Source organism: Gopherus flavomarginatus, chromosome 12 (assembly GCF_025201925.1).
Source record: "Gopherus flavomarginatus isolate rGopFla2 chromosome 12, rGopFla2.mat.asm, whole genome shotgun sequence".
NCBI lineage: Eukaryota > Metazoa > Chordata > Testudines > Testudinidae > Gopherus > Gopherus flavomarginatus.
This window is the reverse complement of record NC_066628.1, coordinates 3,660,019-3,675,274: the sequence shown is the minus strand read 5'-3', so window position 1 is coordinate 3,675,274 and position 15,256 is coordinate 3,660,019. Positions and strand designations below refer to the sequence as shown.

Here is a 15,256-nt window from a genome sequence, read left to right as displayed (position 1 = left end):
GTCTCCCTTGGCCTGAGTGAGTGTTTATCCACTGGGCTATTGATGGAGATGGGCATACACACTACAGTGTTATGAATGGTGCCTACGTTTAGCCCCTTATCTCCATTGCTTTGGTAAAAATACCCAACATTGAAACAATATGTTTTGGTGTGGGTCAGCCAAACCATTTCATCCAACTCAAAATGCTATGTCAGTTGAGAAAAAAATCAGGTTGATCCATACCACTTTTTCTCTCAGTTGTTCAGTTCAGCCATTGAATCAAAAAATCAGTTATACACAGAGATTGTTCAGGATTGAGGACGTGGGTTACCACCCTGCTCAGATCCTTGGGATTTGGCAGCTTCAAAGGAGGCTGAAAGGAAGGTTTTCTTGGCCTGCATATAGATCCAAAGAGGTTCTGTTCTCTCAATGTTATTCTTCCCCTCTCCCACCCCATATTCCACTTCCTCATTGTCTGCTGATTCAGGGTCATTTTGTAATGACTAACATCCCTATTTCTCTTCCTCTTAATGTAGGGTAGGTATTAGCTTGTCATACTGGCTGGGGAAGTCAGAGTTCCAAGGGAGATGAACAGTTATCAGCCTTATGAAGCTGGGAGTCTTCTGGCTCACCCCAGTCCTGCCAAGCAGGTAAGCAGAATTATAGAAGGTTGTTTGAGGAGGGACAGCCCAATGTTCTTATTCTAGGAGGGAAGAGGAAAAAGGTTACAGATGATTTTCCAGTAGGATACTGGAAAAGGAATTGTTGTCTGACTGATTCTGGGTGGTAGAGATCACAGGGGCATGGAGAGAAAACCAATTACTGTGTAAGTCACTGTAACAGATGGAGAACAATAGGACGTGTTTAGTGAAGCAATTTTTGGCTACCTTGAATGACTACTTTTTTCTGAGCAGCCAGTTCTAAAGCACCCAAGAGAGGAGGCTGTTCTTGACTTAGTTCTAAGTAACACACCTCAGTTAATTCAAGTGACAGTAGTTGAGTGATTAAGTATTATTTGCAACTATATAATTAAGCTCAGTATCATCAGGAGAGGAATCTTATTAAAAACTAGATAAACTATGGAAGAAGAGATTTCAAGAAATGTGTACGTCAAAAGTGCAAGAAGTCAAGAGTAAGAAAATTAAAATTCTTATACTCAGCTGGGACTTTGAGACCCCTGATTCAAGTGGAAGAGAGAGCCTTCAGAAAGCAGAATTCCACTCCTACTGGAGCCAAGGGAAAGGAACATAATCTTCAGTAAAAAAAAGTAAACTGGAAATTAGGAGGGCTAAAAGGACATTTGAAGAGTAAATAGCCAATGACATAAAAACAAATGTGTAATTCTTTAGGTTTATAGATCTGCAAGAGAACTGGTGACTCAGCTGGACTACTAGGGAGTCAATGGAGAAATAGGGGAGGGTAAAGATATTGTAAGGAAACTAAGTGATTTCTTTGCATTCATCTTCACTTCAGAGGATCTTGGGGACATATCTTCTACCCCAGTCCTGCCCTTGTGAAGTAATCAAGTTGAGTTACTGTCAGAAATTGGAATGTCATGAGAGGAGGTGTTGGAACAAACTGTTAATACATTAAAGAGCAATAAATCACTGGGACCAGATGGTTACATCCCAGAGTTCTGAAGAGTCCTAAGACTAGCAAAAATATGCAATCTGTGTCTGGAGTCAGAAGTCATTGGGGTCAAAAGCTTTGTAGAAATAAAAAAAGGGGTAGACATTTATGTGTATAGTGAGCATGTACATTTACATACAATGGGATTAAAAATATGAGGGACATAAATACTCCTGCTTCAGGGCACAAGAGTCAATCTCTAATTAACAGGATTAGAAAGAACCTTCCCATATGGAATAAGCAAGCTGTATTTGTCAGGTAAGAGATTTGAAAGAAACTTCCCTTAAGAAATAAACGACTCATATTTTTCCACTATGGGGTTTGTTGCATCTTCTTCTGAAGAAGCTGCTTCTGGCCAGTGTTGGTGACAAGATAGGGAACCAGACAGATCTCTAGTCTGATCAGATATTTCCTATATTTGTAAATTCCTATGAGAATGTGCTACTGTGAAAGATGGGGACTCAGAGGCTGTTCTACTGAGTATGAGGCAATGGAAGTGTACAAGGGATTTGCTGTGTCTCCTCCCTGAAGGTGTGACAGTGAGAAATGGGGACTCTGAGGCTATCCCAGCTAAGTATGAGGTGGGGTTTACACCTCAAAGGCAGTTGGAGTGCATAAGGATATTGGCATAGGAGTGTTTTCCCTTCAAAGTGTTAGTGTGAAATGGAGCTAAATTGAGCATGGAGCCATGTTGGAAACAGAGTTTGTTCTTTGAATGGATATTTCTCCTTTTGTAGTTTTCCTGCTGATAAGAGGCATCTAAGGAATGACATGATTGAAATGAAGAGTTGGGAATGTTTGGGATCTTGTGACATTACTCACTTTTGTATTAATTTAATTACATTGTTAGAGTCCCCCACAGATGTGATCTTCTTGTTACTGTGGTTTAAATTTGGTATGGCGGAATACAAAACTCCCCTATTCTTCTCTAAGCCATGTGTATAGGTCTCTACCCCTCCTCTTAAATTTATCAGGGGCACCTAAATGTGCTATACATCACTTCTCTTATGATACTGTTATTACATTCTCTTCTTCTTACAAATGACAGCAAGAAACACAGGGATTCCATTCAGCATTTTCACATGTGGAAAAAGGGAGGCTGGTGCTTTCACTGTGACCAAACAAAGTGTTGACGTGGTCATTAGAGTTGGTATTGTTGGGCTAGAGATGTTTTCTCTTCCAAATTTCTGAATTTATGATAGCAACTGCTGTGGTAGACACTGGCAGAAAGGAAAGGAAATGACGTACCTTCACGTCACATCCGTTATTGTTGAGCCATAATGGCGGCCTTTTTCTTAATCATGCTGAGAATCGTTGTCCTATACGGTCTTCCAGTGCTCTCTTCCCCAAACAAAGGTAAGAGCCCCTATTCCCATACCATCCATGTAGCCCTGTAACATGCCCCAGAGCCTCCAGGGCTACATCTACATTGTAATCGAGAGGCGTGACTGCAGCACCCGTTAAGTGTTCCTCAGTTAGCTTTGATCATGGGCGGTAGGTATACTAAGCCAGCGACTAAACTCAGTCTTCTCTGGTGCGGCTGCTGCTGCCAGACGCTGGTTGTGGGTTTGGTGGGAGACATTTTTGCTTATTATTATGCGCCATGCAGGTTTCTGGGATGGCTGAGGAGATGGTACCTTCATGGCGCATGTTGAAAGCTCAGATTCTTCTTCCGGAAGAGAGAAGAAGAGAAGAGCTTTTGAATTTTCCTGTGGGGCAGCTGGGGGTCTGGATGGGGGAGGCACGACTGTGCCTGGCCTGGGCTCCAGCCAGTCCGGTGCTTCTCCAGGCAGGTGTGTAGCAGGGGGGTTCAGGGCTCTGGCACGCCTGGGATCAGGTTGGGAGGGGCCTCAGGGCTCCAGCTAGCCCAAGGTTGCTCTGGCCACAGGGCAGGGGGGACATAGGGCTCCTCTGGGTGGGGGCCGGGCTCATGGCTCTGGCTGCAGGAGGGACAGGGGGTCTCAAGCTACAGGGCGGGTGCATGAGCAGAAGGGGCCCATGACTTTGATCAAGTTGATTTGGTAAAAATAATAGTGTAGCCACAATGGTATGGGGGCTGACATGGGATAGCTGCCTGAGTACTTACCCGGGGGGTTGGGCAGGATTGTACTTGAATGGCTAGCCTGTGCAGCCACCACTATACTGCTATGTTTAGCAATCAATGGTAGCACAGATATGTTTACTCAAGCTGTAATCACACCTCCCTAGGTAGACATAGCTGGAGAAGTAAGAGACTATCTTCTTCCCTCCTTTTAATACCTCATGCACAGATAATGCCAACGTGCAGTGACCCTAGTTTCTTTCCCCCGCTCTCCCCTTTAATACTGATATTTATTAGCTTTTCACGAGGTAGTACCTTTGTACAGATCTTCTCGTTAAATGGTGAGGGGTGGGGTTGTAGCAATTCTGTCTGTTTTGAACTGTTCTCCATTTGCCTATTGGGCTGAAGCAGTTTATTTAAATGTTTATTTCTTGGACAAGGAGGGGAGGGGAGGCATTCATTTAATTATGTATGAATATGAGAGAGCCATAGAAGATGTTTCTCTTCCTCACGCTCCAGGAAATTTGGCTGTTCCGCCGACCCAGGTGGGGTGCAGTGAGGGGCACTCACCCACATGGGAATGAGAGATCTGTGTAGAAGGGATAAGATTTTCAGTGTTGGTGGGTTCGGGACGTATACCCATGGGCTCAGAGACAACCTGCACCTGCCGATGTATTGGTGAAACAGAAAATTTAGGCAAAAATACTAAAATAAGGTAGTTCCTCTGCCCAACATGGAGTATAGTTTGACAGGCTTTTCCATCACCTCAGCCCCTCCAGATCATTCCCTTGATCCAGGGACCAGGGCCAGCTCTGACTTTTTTTCTGTCCCAAGCAAAAAAAAAACCAGAAAAACAAGGGCACAGGACAGCCAGACCCAGAGGCAAAGCAAAAAAAAAAAAAAAAAACAACCCAAACCCCTGGGCACCAGGTGGCCGGACCTGGAGGCAAAGCAAAAAAAACCCCCAAATCCTGGGTGCAGGACCGCTGGACCTGGAGGCAAAGCAATAAATAAATAAATAAATAAATAAACCCCAGAGTGCAGGGCGGCTGGACCCAGAGGCAAAGCAAAAACAAAAACAAAACCCCTGGGCGCAGGGCGGCTGGACCCGGAGGCAAAGCAAAAAAAACCCTGGGTGCAGGGCGGCCAGACCTGGAGGTAAAGCAATAAATAAATAAACCCCAAGGCACAGGGCGGCCAGACCCAGAGGCAAAGCAAAAAAATAAATAAATAGGGCAGCTGTGCCGCCCTAGGATTGGGCGAAAGCCGCCCCTTAGAATCTGCCGGTCCAAGCACAAGCTTGCTTGGCTGGTGCCTGGAGCCGGCCCTTCCAGGGACTCCCAAAGAAGCCATTTTACTCCCTGAAGTTCTCGCTTTCCAAGCCATCTGCTGGAAGTCACCTAATAGCCAGGTTCTCTCCCTTGCTCCAGAGCCTACCTGCTCTACAGTTCTCTAGTTCAGTTGAACTCATGCTGGCCTTTATAAGGACTCGTTGTCCCTCAGGTTATTACCCGAGTTCTAGCTCCACAGCCTGAGAAGGGAGACGGCTGATGAGTCTCAGGCGGGGCTGGGCCCATCTCCCTGTGAGACAGAGGTGTTGACTTATGAGGTGAGAGGCTTTCAGACTCAGAAGAGAATCTTCAGCATCTGCACCTTATTCTATATGCAATCACCTTTGCCCAAGTGGCAGAGGGAGGGAGCATCAGCTCAGTGACTTGGATGTGAGAGACCCTTAGTGTGGGACCACAATTGCTGGAGGGATTCAGGAGGCTGGGGAGGGGGAACATGGTAGTAGTGACTCACTCCCCTGGAGGTGCGTTTGCCTGTGTGAATAAAAGGTCAGGATTAGGACATGCCTGTGGAGATGAGATATCCAGAAGCAAAAAGAGAAGACTGGCAGGAGGTATTGTTTGCTGTAGCAAGCCTAGGATAAATGTTTGGGAGTGAGCTTTTTAAGGGGATGCTCAATGTATGGTGTGTCCTGGATAGTTATTAATTTTTAGATGGCCTTTGTAACACTGCAGGGTCAGTAAGGATGCAGTTTTAAATTCAACATGAGGAAGGGGTGGGACTCAAGGAAGCAAGGTATCTTTAATTTTTGCATCTAATCTGTTTTCCTCTGCTGTAAGTATCCTGGGTGGGATGGGGTTAAGATGGGCTTGTCTTAACATACTGATCACCCCCACAGCAATGCAGAGGCCCTACATGGGTCAATCAGGTTTCTCACTGAGATGGCACTGGAATCAGAGGCCACTGGTACTTGATGATTCCAACAACCACTCTCAAACACAGTCCCCGCACACCCTTCCCACAGTGAAGCAGCCAGCACAGGCCTGACTGTCACAAGTGATGAGTATCCAGCATCTCCAACTGAGGTCAATTAAAAGAGGAGAGATCAGAGCCTCAAAGTCAGGCCACTAGGTTGGGTGCCTAACATGGAATTCTTCGATTTAATGTATTCTAGAACCTAGAGCTTTATAAAACTAATTAATAATAATGTTGGTCTCCATCTGCCCCATGCCAGCTTCACAGTGTCCTGCAAACTAAATTTCACTTTTCTTTTTCTTTTTAAACAGGCTGTGAAGTTTGTTCTAATTATATTGACTTGCTGGTAACAGAAAGATCGTCTGGGCATGTCCCCCTCAATATCTCCAAAGTGTCTTTCAGTGTGGAAAAATGGAACAACTTCACTTCTCAATGGGATGAAGTAATCATCTCTGTTATGGGGAATTCAAAGTCTCTCAATGGCCCCATCAAAGAGCAGGTCTCTGTGTGTGGGGGATATTTCAATCTGAAAAACGTGAGCAAAGCAGCTGGGGGATATTATAAGGTGATATTGGTACTATCTGGAAAGTGTGTGGCCTGTATACATCTGAGAGTGCTGGGTAAGTTCTGTTTCTGATGTTCCAGGAGATGCACTGTCTCTACCCCCAGGAGTCTCGGTGATTCCAGTTCAGTACCACTCACTGACTCTACTCATGGATGTAGATGCAGAATATGCCATATAAATATGACTTCTTCATGGAAACACTTCTTATGATAGCTGGCAGATTTTTGTTCTTCTCCTATCCTCACCTGCACTTTATGTATAAGTCACAGTCCATGCCCCAGAGAGCTTACTGGAAGTTCTGATAAGTCAGTGAGTGAACAAATTGCCAGTTGCACTCTTGCCTCTTACCCTCCTACTCATCCCACAAACATGACATTTCTGTCAATAAGGTTTGTACTCCTGTGATCTGTGCTAAGTACCCACTTTGAACCAAGGAGGAACAAGGCACTGTCCATCTGGCATTCCCAGTTGTGTGCAGTGACCAATATCTTGCACCGAAGGGAACACATTTTTAATGATGGTGTCAGGAGTGGTTCTCTATGCCCAAAGCAGAGCCAGACACCATAGGATTGCAGAGTTGGGATGTACCTTGTGATTGCATTTTGAACCTTCACTAAATTTCCTTTCCTCATTCTTATTCCAGAGCCCACTTCATCCCCACCTCCCACACCACAAACCCCCAGAGTGAGTGAGGAACCCACCACTACGAGTGGAAAAGAGGGTAAGTGAAAAGGAAGACAATCCTTTCCTAGAAATGGGCACAAGCACCCAAAGCAACTTCAGGAATCTCCATAACTGTGCTGAGGCCCAAAGTGAAGAAAGCAGGGTTTTTACTGCCTGTCAGCTCTCTTCTTGTCAAGGGCAGTCAGTTGTTCCTATGTGCCAAGCTTCATCTTCTGAAATCTTTTCACTCCTCTGATGTCATCACTTCACTATATCTCCTCTCACAATAGAATCTTCCTGAATTTCTAATGTTAAAAGAACCCCAAGCCAATCACCTCTTTTTTTGTTTTGTTTTGTTTTTTGTTTTCCTCCATGTAAAAACATTTCAGGCTGCCCTTTTCCATCAGAAAGATGCAGAAAAGGACACAAGCCCAATCCCCCATTCGACTTTTCTAGTGACGTTTAAGTATGTTGGGATCCAATTGGGTTTAAGGTGTTAGAGAAATGTAAGTTAAGGTTAATCTACCAGACTCTCTATTTTTTTCTAATTATAGGACTGAAGGCTTTGAAATGGACCATTCCTGTTGCGCTCTTTGCTATGGTGCTGATGATGTTCTGATAACAGAGGCTCATTATCTTTCGAGGGAAAAATCATGGTTACCAATAAAGATCTGTCTGTGCCATGGGCCTGAAGTTTCTTGCATTGAACTATTCCAAGTTTAGGAAAGGAGTGGAATACAATACCTAGCTCGTATACAGTGGTTCTCATCTGTAGATCTCAATGCTCTTTACACAATTGTGCTGGTGATGGGCAGCCATGTGTTCCATGAGGACAACTGAAATATAGAAATGTCCAGGGGTAGGCAACCTATGGCACGTGTGCCGAAGGCGGCACACAAGCTGGTTGTCAGTGGCACTCACACTGCATGGGTCCTGGCCACCGGTCCAGGGGGCTCTGCATTTTAATTTAATTTTAAATTAAGCTTCTTAAACATTTTAAAAACCTTATTTACTTTACATACAACAATAGTTTAGTTATATAATATAGACTGATAGAGAAATACCTTCTAAAAACATTAAAATGTATTGCTGGCATGCAAAATTTTAAATTAGAGTGAATAAATGAAGACTCAGCATACCACTTCTGAAAGGTTGCCGACTCCTGATCTAGGCGCTGAATGACTTCCAGGCAAAGTTCACCATCCTTAAGTCACTTCAGCATGTGAACTCTAAGGAGAGAGACGGCGGCCAAGGGGTTAAAACTAGGTGGAATTCAAAAGGGAGGGGCATTTAGCGCAGAAATCTGGGCCAACAGATAGAAAAGATATTCTGTGGCTAGGGTGTAAGCCTGTACCCTGGGTTCAATTCTGTGTTTTGCCCCAGACTTCCTGTGTGGCTTTGCCCAAGTCACTTAGGGCTGATAGCTCAAAAGGAATAAGGCACCTAAGTCCCAGTTTTGGCACCATTGCAATGCACAAACCCTGTAGGTAGGTGCCTTAACTCACTCAGAGGCTGGAGGCTTGTCTACACTACCAAGTTTTGTTGACAAAACTTATGTTGACACCCAAAAGTCGACAAAACAAAAATCACCAAAGGGTGTTCACACTTGCTTCCTCTGTCGACAGATCTTGTCCACATTGGGGGCACCATTATTGACAGGTGTCATAAACAGATTGTTAAGGGTTAATGTCTCTTCTACCTGTAAAGGGTTACAAGCAGGGAACTGGACACCTGCCCATAAGACCAATCAGAAGACAAGATACTTTTAAATTTGGGTGGAGGGAAGCTTTTGTGTGTGTTCTTTGTCCATTGGATGTTCTTCTCTCAGAGGGTCTGAGAGAGACCAGACATTACTACAGGCTCTCTAAGTTTCTTTTCGAATAGTAAGTAAAAACAGGCGATTTAGGCTTTTTGATTGTTTTACTCTATTTGCAATTGTGGATCTGGCTGGTTAACTTTTATATGTGTAGTTGCTGGGAATATTTTGATTTGTATTGGTACTGGGGGGAAAGTCTCCTTCTGGTGTCTGTAAGCTATAGGACCCTGTAATATTTACATCTTGAAGTTACAGAGATAATTCTTTACTTTTTCCTTTCTTTTATTAAAAGATTTCTTTTTTAGAGAACCTGACTGATTTTTTTCCCCTTGTTTCCCTTGTTTTATTCCAGGGAATTGGGATAACTCACCAGGACGGGTGGGGGAGACGGGAGGGGGGAGAGATAGAATCTCTCTCTGTTTTCCTTGAATCTGTTTGCCTCTTTGTGGAAGGGAAGGGAGATGCTTCTCTGTATGGTGATTTAAGAGGTTGGATCAGTATCTCTCAGGATAGCCCAGGGAGGGAAATTCTGGGAGGGGGAAAGTTGGGAGAATGGTTTATTTCTCCTTGTTTTAAGAACCCAAGGGATCTGGATTCTTGGGGTCCCCAGGGAAGGTTGGGGAGGTCAGAGTGCCCCAAAACACTATATTTTTGGGTGGTGGCAGTGCTATCAGATCTAAGCTGGTAATTAAGCTTAGAGGATTCAGGTGCTAGTATCTCATTTTCTAAACTCTAAGGTTCGGATCTGAGAAGGAATGCTATGACAACAGGGTGAGAAATGCACTGTGGGTATGTATTCCACACTGCAATGTAGTGGAAAGGAAGAGAATTTTAGGATTCTCTCTGAATTCTCCCACAGCCCCCGCCCTCAGCTGCCTAGAGCAGCATCATGAGTTGCTCTGTGAGCTCTCCATACTGAGGAATGTCAAAGCAGCACAGCCCAGGACAGCAGTCTGCCTGCTGCTTTGTTCCTAGTGCAGGGCAGAACAGGAGCATTCCAATTATTTGCTCTTTCTTTGTTTCCCAAATGGAGCAGCACACAGACACTTCCCGGAGCTTTGAAAGGGGAGGGGAAAAGACAGAAGTCTCTCGCAGGGGTGGAAGTTTTTTGTTGCCAAAACTGGGTGTTTTTTGAGACAAAAGTTGCATTGCAGTCTGTACACTTTGGCTGTTTTGTCACTAAAAGACAAAACTTGGTAGTGTAGACAAGGCCTAAGATTTTGCAGTAAATGTTCCCAAGGTGCCCAAGTTTCTGCCTCTGGGCATGCACACTGCTGCCCCCTAGGGGCATCCAGTGGCCTACCTCCTGCCTAAGGCCCAGAGTGATTCCCAAACGGGGGGAAGATAGGCATTTGGTCGCCTGAGTCAGTGGTCTCCAAACTTTTTTGATCACGCATCCCTATCAGTAAAAAAATTTTGAGCATGCACTCCCTGCCATGCCGGCTCTACCATTTTTGCTGCCCAAACAGATGAAGCAAAAAAAAAAAAAAAAGTGCTCCTCCTGCCACGCACCCCCAAGGATCCTCTTGCGCACCTCCTGGGGTGCATGCATCCCACTTTGGAGACCACTGGCCTAAGTCACAAGGTAGGCCCAATCCGACAGACGTGCTCAGGGGCTGCCTGGCTCCACACAAAACAGCTGGGGGGGAGGGGAAAGACTTCCCTCAAAACTTTTAGCCCAGTGGTTACAGCACACACCTAACATGTGGGACACCCAGGATCCTGTCTCCTCACTCCAATGGCTCTAATTCTTTATCTGAAGTGCAACAGCTTCAATAAGAGAGACGGATCGCAAGCAGAGATAGGCATTTATCTCTGAGACATGGGTGGGGCTTAGCACACATCTCTGTGGTCAGCATTGCCTATTGGCTGGCTTAGTCTAAGGTGCCTATCTCTCCCCATTCATAGTATATGGAATTTGGGCACCAAACTCAGACCTGCAGGATCACAGTGATTTTTCCAGTTAGGTGTTGTGATGCCTAAATCCTTCTAAGCATTCAGCCCTTACTCTCTCTTTGTCTTTGTTCATCATTTGTAAAAAAATGGAGGGCAATAGCGCTTCCCTATGTCACAGAGATGTTGTGAGGATAATATGTTAAAGATTGTCAGTGGCTTAGATACTACACTCAAGGGGGCTATGTAAAAGGTTAAGACCCCTGGCTCTAAGGGTCTGTGAGCATCTAGCTGCCTAAGGCATAGACTGGGAGCCCCAGCCTGGATGTGTTTCAAATGGTCAATCAACATAAACTCTGAGATATTTATAAGAAAGCTATTATTGTGGGATCAAAACTGGGAGCAGGCAAGCCCTGGAGGAAAAATTCGGCCCAAGGCCCCAGAGGTAGGTAAGATATACTAGTACTTCCATCGATAGACTCATAGACTCTAGGACTGGAAGGGACCTCGAGAGGTCATCGAGTCCAGTCCCCTGCCCTCATGGCAGGACCAAATACTGTCTAGGCCATCCCTAATAGACATTTATCTAACCTACTCTTAAATATCTCCAGAGATGGAGATTCCACAACTTCCCTAGGCAATTTATTCCAGTGTTTAACTACCCTGACAGTTAGGAACTTTTTCCTAATGTCCAACCTAAATCTCCCTTGCTGCAGTTTAAGCCCATTGCTTCTTGTTCTATCATTGGAGGCTAAGGTGAACAAGTTTTCTCCCTCCTCCTGATGACACCCTTTTAGATACCTGAAAACTGCTATCATGTCCCCTCTCAGTCTTCTCTTTTCCAAACTAAACAAACCCAATTCCTTCAGCCTTCCTTCATAGGTCATGTTCTCAAGACCTTTAATCATTCTTGTTGCTCTTCTCTGGACCCTCTCCAATTTCTCCACATCTTTCTTGAAATGCGGTGCCCAGAACTGGACACAATACTCCAGTTGAGGCCTAACCAGCGCAGAGTAAAGCGGAAGAATGACTTCTCGTCTCTTGTTTACAACACACCTGTTAATGCATCCCAGAATCACGTTTGCTTTTTTTGCAACAGTATCACACTGTTGACTCATATTAAGCTTGTGGTCCACTATGACCCCTAGATCTCTTTCTGCCATACTCCTTCCTAGACAGTCTCTTCCCATTCTGTATGTGTGAAACTGATTGTTCCTTCCTTAGTGGAGCACTTTGCATTTATCTTTATTGAACTTCATCCTGTTTACCTCAGACCATTTCTCCAATTTGTCCAGATCATTTTGAATTTTGACCCTGTCCTCCAAAGCAGTTGCAATCCCTCCCAGTTTGGTATCGTCCGCAAACTTAATAAGCGTACTTTCTATGCCAACATCTAAATCGTTGATGAAGATATTGAACAGAACCGGTCCCAAAACAGACCCCTGCAGAACCCCACTTGTTATACCTTTCCAGCAGGATTGGGAGCCATTAATAACTACTCTCTGAGTATGGTTATCCAGCCAGTTATGCACCAACCTTATAGTAGCCCCATCTAAATTGTACTTTCCTAGTTTATCTATAAGAATATCATGCGAGACCGTATCAAATGCCTTACTAAATTCTAGGTATATAACATCCACCGCTTCTCCCTTATCCACAAGGCTCGTTATCCTATCAAAGAATGCTATCAGATTAGTTTGACACGATTTGTTCTTTACAAATCCATGCTGGCTATTCCCTATCACCTTACCACCTTCCAAGTGTTTGCAGATGATTTCTTTAATTACTTGCTCCATTATCTTCCCTGGCACAGAAGTTAAACTAACTGGTCTGTAGTTTCCTGGGTTGTTTTTATTTCCCTTTTTATAGATGGGCACTATATTTGCCCCCTTCCAGTCTTCTGGAATCTCCCCCATCTACTATGATTTCCCAAAGATAATAGCTAGAGGCTCAGATACCTCCTCTATTAACTCCTTGAGTATTTTAGGATGCATTTCATCAGGCCCTGGTGACTTGCAGGCATCTAACTTTTCTAAGTGATTTTTTACTTGCTCTTTTTTTATTTTATCTTCTAAACCTACCCTCTTCCCATAAGCATTCACTATACTAGACATTCCTTCAGACTTCTCAGTGAAGACCGAAACAAAGAAGTCATTAAGCATCTCTGCCATTTCCAAGTCTCCCGTTACTGTTTCCCCCTCCTCACTGAGCAGTGGGCCTACCCTGTCCTTGGTCTTCCTCTTGCTTCTAATGTATTGATAAAAAGTCTTCTTGTTTCCCTTTATTCCCGTAGCTAGTTTGAGCTCATTTTGTGCCTTTGCCTTTCTAATCTTGCCTCTGCATTCCTGTGTTATTTGCCTATATTCGTCCTTTGTAATCTGACCTAGTTTCCATTTTTGATATGACGCCTTTTTATTTTGTAGGTCACGCAAGATCTCATGGTTAAGCCAAGGTGGTCTTTTGCCACATTTTCTATCTTTCCTAACCATCGGAATAGCTTGCTTTTGGGCCCTTAATAGCGTCCCTTTGAAAAACTGCCAACTCTCCTCAGTTGTTTTTCCCCTGTCTTGATTCCCATGGGACCTTACCCATCAGCTCTCTGAGCTTACCAAAATCTGCCTTCCTGAAATCCATTGTCTCTATTTTGCTGTACTCCCTTCTACCCTTCCTTAGAATTGTGAACTCTATGATTTCATGATCACTTTCACCCAAGCTTCCTTCTACTTTCAAATTCTCAACGAGTTCTTCCCTATTTGTTAAAATCAAGTCTAGAACAGCTTCCCCCCTAGTAGCTTTTTCAACTTTCTGAAATAAAAAGTTGTCTGCAATGCAGTCCAGGAACTTATTGGATAGTCTGTGCCCCGCAGTGTTATTTTCCCTACATATATCTGGATAGTTGAAGTCCCCCATCACCACCAAATCTTGGGCTTTGGATGATTTTGTTAGTTGTTTGAAAAAAGTCTCATCCACCTCTTCCACCTGATTAGGTGGCCTGTAGTAGACTCCCAGCACAACATCACCCGTGTTTTTTACCCCTTTTAGCCTAACCCAGAGACTCTCAACACTTCCATCTCCTATGTCCATCTCCACCTCAGTCCAAGTGTGTACATTTTTAATATATAAGGCAACACCTCCTCCCTTTTTCCCCTGTCTATCCTTCCTGAGCAAACTATACCCATCCACACCAACATTTCAGTCGTGTGTATTATCCCACCAAGTTTCAGTAATGCCAACAATGTCATAGTTGTATTTATTTATTAGCACTTCCAGTTCTTCCTGCTTATTACCCATACTTCTTGCATTTGTATATAGGCATCTAAGATACTGGTTTGATCTTGCCTCCCAGCTTTGCCCTGACCCTCCTTTCTCTCTGCCATTATAGCCCGTGCTCCCTCCTGTTTCCAACTCATCTCCCAGATCTTGTTCCCCACTTACCTGTGGGGTTTGCTCACCTGTCCCCGTCTAACCTAGTTTAAAGCCCTCCTTACTAGGTTAGCCAGTCTGTGAGCAAATAAGGCCTTTCCCCTCCTCGAAAGGTGAACGCCATCTGTGCCTAGCAGTCCTTCCTCGAATAGCGTCCCGTGGTCGAGGAAGCCAAAGCCCTCCTGGCGACACCATCTTCGCAGCCAGGCATTCACCTCCATGGTGCATCTATCTCTGCCCGGGCCCCTACCTCTGACAGGAAGAATCGAAGAGAATACCACCTGCGCTCCAAACTCCTTAACCCGTACTCCCAGAGCCCTGTAGTCACTCTTGATCTGCTCAGTGTCACACCTCACAGTATCATTTGTGCCCACATGGATGAGTAGCATGGGGTAGTAGTCAGAAGGCCGGATAATCCTCGACAATGCCTCTGTAACATCTCGGATACGGGCCCCTGGCAGGCAGCATACCTCCCGGGATGAACGGTCAGGGCGACAGATGGGTGTTTCCGTCCCCCTCAGCAGAGAGTCTCCAACCACCACTACCCTACGTTTCTTATTATCAGTGGTGGCAGCAGACCTCCCAGCCTTAGGGGTACGAGGCTTTGCCTCCTTAACTGTTGGGTGTGATTCCTTCTCTCCTGTATCAAGAAGAGCATAATGGTTATCTATTACCACAGCAGGAGGGTTCGCAGCAGGGGTGGAGCACTGCCTGCTGCCAGAAGTAACCAGCTGCCAGTGTCCACCCTGAGCCATCTCCTCCTCCACTGGTGTGTCAGATACACCCTGAGCCATCTCCTCCTCCACTGGTGTGTCAGATACACCCTGAGCCATCTCCTCCTCCACTGGTGTGTCGGTAGTCCTGTGAACTGGGACAGCTACGTCAGCTGTCTCCACATGGATACTGTCCAGGAATTGCTCATGGATACAGATCTATCTATTGAAATCATGTGACCCTAACAGGCCTTCCCACTTCTAATTTC

At 44.9% G+C, this 15,256-nt stretch overlaps 1 long non-coding RNA gene across 1 annotated transcript; it reads left to right on the top strand.

The window, feature by feature from the left end:
- Positions 1-532: 532 nt before the first annotated feature.
- LOC127032735 (uncharacterized) lies at positions 533-9,211 on the top strand. Its single transcript, XR_007768892.1, has 4 exons — positions 533-629; positions 6,226-6,534; positions 7,123-7,200; positions 7,697-9,211. It is a non-coding gene; the product is annotated as an uncharacterized LOC127032735 (long non-coding RNA).
- Positions 9,212-15,256: the final 6,045 nt, after the last annotated feature.